Source organism: Palaemon carinicauda, chromosome 8, assembly GCF_036898095.1.
Source record: "Palaemon carinicauda isolate YSFRI2023 chromosome 8, ASM3689809v2, whole genome shotgun sequence".
Lineage (NCBI taxonomy): Eukaryota > Metazoa > Arthropoda > Malacostraca > Decapoda > Palaemonidae > Palaemon > Palaemon carinicauda.
The window spans coordinates 101,693,471-101,697,458 of record NC_090732.1 but is presented as its reverse complement, the minus strand read 5'-3'; the positions used below and the strand labels follow the sequence as shown (position 1 = coordinate 101,697,458).

At 34.9% G+C, this 3,988-nt stretch overlaps 1 pseudogene; it reads left to right on the top strand.

The window, feature by feature from the left end:
- Positions 1-3,668, top strand: part of LOC137645392 (sialin-like) — a 57,941-nt pseudogene extending 54,273 nt beyond the window's left edge.
- Positions 3,669-3,988: the final 320 nt, after the last annotated feature.

Genomic DNA, 3,988 nt, shown 5'->3' with positions numbered 1-3,988 from the left:
TTCTATTAATTCTTATGCTGTCTGGAGACATTGAGCGAAATCCGGGACCAGTACGTCCTAGATTTCGTCAATGTCGTCTTCTGTATTGCAATATTCGTGGTCTTCATGCAAATATCCAAGACCTTACAGTTGCGTCCAGACAGTATGATATTCTTTTGTGCTCAGAAACTTTGGTTTCTAATATGAGGCACTCATCTGAGCTCCTTATAACTGGTTTTAAGAAGCCAATAATGTTGAAACGTGATGCCATCCCTAGGGCCAGGGGAATGGCGGTGTATATTAGGACCGAGTACCCTGCTTCTCATAAGTCCTGCTATCAATGTGGATGTCATGAGATTCAAGTAATAAAAGTTTGTGGCAGGCATAACAACTTTTATTTATGTTCGATCTACCGGAATCCAGACATGGATGATTCTATCTTCGATTGTCTTCTTACCATTATGGCTAAGATACAAGAAGATGATAGAAAGGCTTCTTTTGTCTTTGTTGTTGATTTTAATGCTCACCATAGGGAGTGGTTAAGTTCTATCTCTCCTACCGATCGCCATGGCTTAAGAGCTTTAGACTTTGCCTCAGAATTAGGCTGTGAGCAAATCATAAATGAAGCTACTCACAGGTCTGGTAATTGCTTGGACCTTGTATACACTGACTCCCCTGGCGTTATAACTGGTAATGTTGGTTCTCCAGTCGGGACATCTGATCATGCCTTGATTTCATTATTAGTGAAGACTGAGCAGCCTGTCCCTGATATATCATATTCTTGTAAAATTTATATGAAATCCCAAGCAGACTGGAATGGGATTTTACATGATCTTTTGTTCTTGAATTGGTCACAATTATATAATAGTGTAGATCCTGTTGTCCCTTTGAATGAGAATCTAGTCAACATAATTGATAGGCGTATCCCTTCTCGTGTGCTAAGGTACCGAGTGAAGGACAAACCGTGGTTCAATGATGATTGTAGACGTGCTTTTTTTGAGAAGCAGGAGGCCTATCAACTTTGGAAGGGTAACAGATCAGATTTGACCTGGAACAACTATACTCAGCTTCGAGCTTTTGCTCAGAGAGTTTATGCCTCAACTGAAAAGGAGTACAATTTAACCATAAAAGAAACACTTTCTGGTACAACTCAGGAACATAAATGGTGGTCTACCCTTAAATCTGCACTCTTTGGTGTAGATGCAACAGTTCCTCCTTTACTTAAACCAGATGGCTCAGTCACTCACTGTCCAAAGGAAAAGGCATCCCTTTTGGCTGATGTTTTTGACAGTAAACAGAGTAATGAAAAACTTGAACTTCCTCATTCCTGTTTTCCTGAGGCTAAACTAACTAGTTTAGCTTTTCGATCTCGTGAGATTAAAGCTCTGTTGATGGACCTTGATGCTTATGGAGGTGTAGACCCAAATGGTATTTTTCCTTTGTTTTTTATAAAGACAGCAGATTTCTTAGCTCCAAAGTTATCTGTTATTTTGCGCAAGTTAGCAAGAAGAGGAGCTTTTAGCACTAGTTGGAGAATTGGTAATGTTACTCCTCTATGTAAATGTGTTTGTGGTAGCTCAAGTCCCACTGATTACCGCCCAATTTCCATAACTCCCATATTATCTAAAGTTTTTGAACATCTTCTAGCAAAACGTCTTAATAGGTTTGCTGAAGGTAATCATCTACTCCCTAGTTTGCAATTTGGTTTTCGTAAAGGCCTTGGAGCATGTGATGCCCTTCTTACAATCTCCAATGCTGTACAGAAATCCCTTGATTGTGGTCGGGAAGTTCGTATGATTGGCCTTGATTTTAGTGCTGCCTTTGACCGTGTTAATCATGAGGCCCTTGTTTTCAAACTGAAACAGTTGGGAGTGGGTGGGTCGTTTCTTAGCATTATTATTGATTTTTTAAGTAATAGATCTCAAAGTGTTGTTGTTGATGGGCACCATAGTAATTATAGGAATGTGATATCCGGTGTTCCACAGGGTAGTGTTCTTGGCCCATTACTTTTCATACTATATACACATGACATGTGGTTTGGCCTAGAAAACAAGCTTGTTGCATATGCAGATGATGCTACTCTCTTTGCATCAATTCCATCCCCTGAATGTAGATCTAGGGTTGGTGAATCCCTTAATAGAGATTTAGCTAGAATTAGTGCATGGTGCAAATTATGGGGTATGAAGTTGAATCCTAACAAAACTCAAAGTATGATTGTAAGTAGGTCAAGGACGGTGGTTCCTCAACATCCGGGTCTCAGTATTGATAATGTTTCTTTAAATATGTATGACTCTTTCAAAATTTTAGGTGCGATTCTCGACAGTAAATTTACTTTTGAGAAACATATAAGGTCTGTTTCTTCTTCAATTTCACAAAAAATAGGCTTATTGAGAAAGTCTTTGAAGATTTTCGGTGATCAATCTATTCTGAAGAAGTGTTTTAATTCTTTCATTCTACCTTGTTTTGAGTATTGTTCTCCTGTCTGGTCTTCAGCTTCTGATTCTCATCTTAATTTGTTGGACAGAAACTTACGGTCTATTAAATTTCTTATTCCTGATCTAGATATTAATCTCTGGCACCGTCGTTCAATTAGTTCATTATGTATGTTGCATAAGATTTTTCACAACTCTGACCATCCTTTACATTCAGATCTCCCTGGACAATTCTATCCTGTTCGTAATACTAGGCAGGCAGTTAATTTTAATAGCCAGGCCTTCTGCATCACGAGGCTCAATACTACGCAGTACTCTAGAAGTTTTATTCCAGCTGTGACCAAGTTGAGGAATGATCTTCCTAATCGGGTGGTTGAATCAGTAGAACTTCAAAAGTTCAAAGTTGGAGCAAATGCTTTTTTGTTGACCAGGCGGACATAGTCTTTTTATAGTTTATTTATGACATATTTGTTTTTAATGTTGTTGATAGTTTATTATATGACATGTGTGTTTTGACGTTGTTTCTTATTTTAGAATGATTTATTGTTAATTTGTTCTCTTCATTTATTTATTTCCTTATTTCCTTTCCTCACTGGGCTATTTTTTCCTGTTGGAGCCCCTGGGCTTATAGCATCTTGCTTTTCCAACTAGGGTTGTAGCTTGGATAGTAATAATAATAATAATAAAATGAGAAGTATTCATTCCTTTGGAATATCTCTTTCGTATTTAGATATCCTGGCCAGCCGCTCATTTACACTTACACGAAAGTATTCCCTATTTCACTTCCAATCCAATCATCTATGAAGGCATTCATTCCATTTCCCCGCAGATTAGTCTTAATATTTTAGTGATTAAGTCATTCATATATACATATATACATATATATATATATATATATATATATATATATATATATATATATATATATATATATATGCATGCATATATATATGCATATATATATATATATGTATATATATATATATATATATATATATATATATATATATATATATATATATATATATATGCACCCTATTCTAACATATTACTTTTTTTCAGCAAACACTGAGTGCATGGAACATAGTCTTCTACATATCGGCAACAGTATATATGGCCACAAGTACAATTTATGCAGTATTTATATCTACTGAAGTGCAACAGTTTAATAACCCAGATCCTAAACTTGAAATTATGAAAGCTGAGAATAAACAATTAACAGATCCGAAAATATGTTGGAAATATGAGGAACATTAAGAAACAAAAGAATATTTTTATGTAAATGTTTATATGTATGTATGGTTATTTTCAAAATATTATTATCTGTATTTGTTGATTATATGTAAAAAAGAATAGATTGCTTTTATTTTTTAAATTACATGCACCCCCACCTACTTTTAATACAGGTGAAACTAATTCCAATAAAAACTTTGCGCTTTTTTCTATTATGATTATTTTTTAATATATGAATAATTTCAATAAACCCTTTAAAGTGAATAAAACACCAATTGGCATTTCTTGAAATGAATAAAAAATTCACAGATGTATATATATACAGTATATATATATATATATAT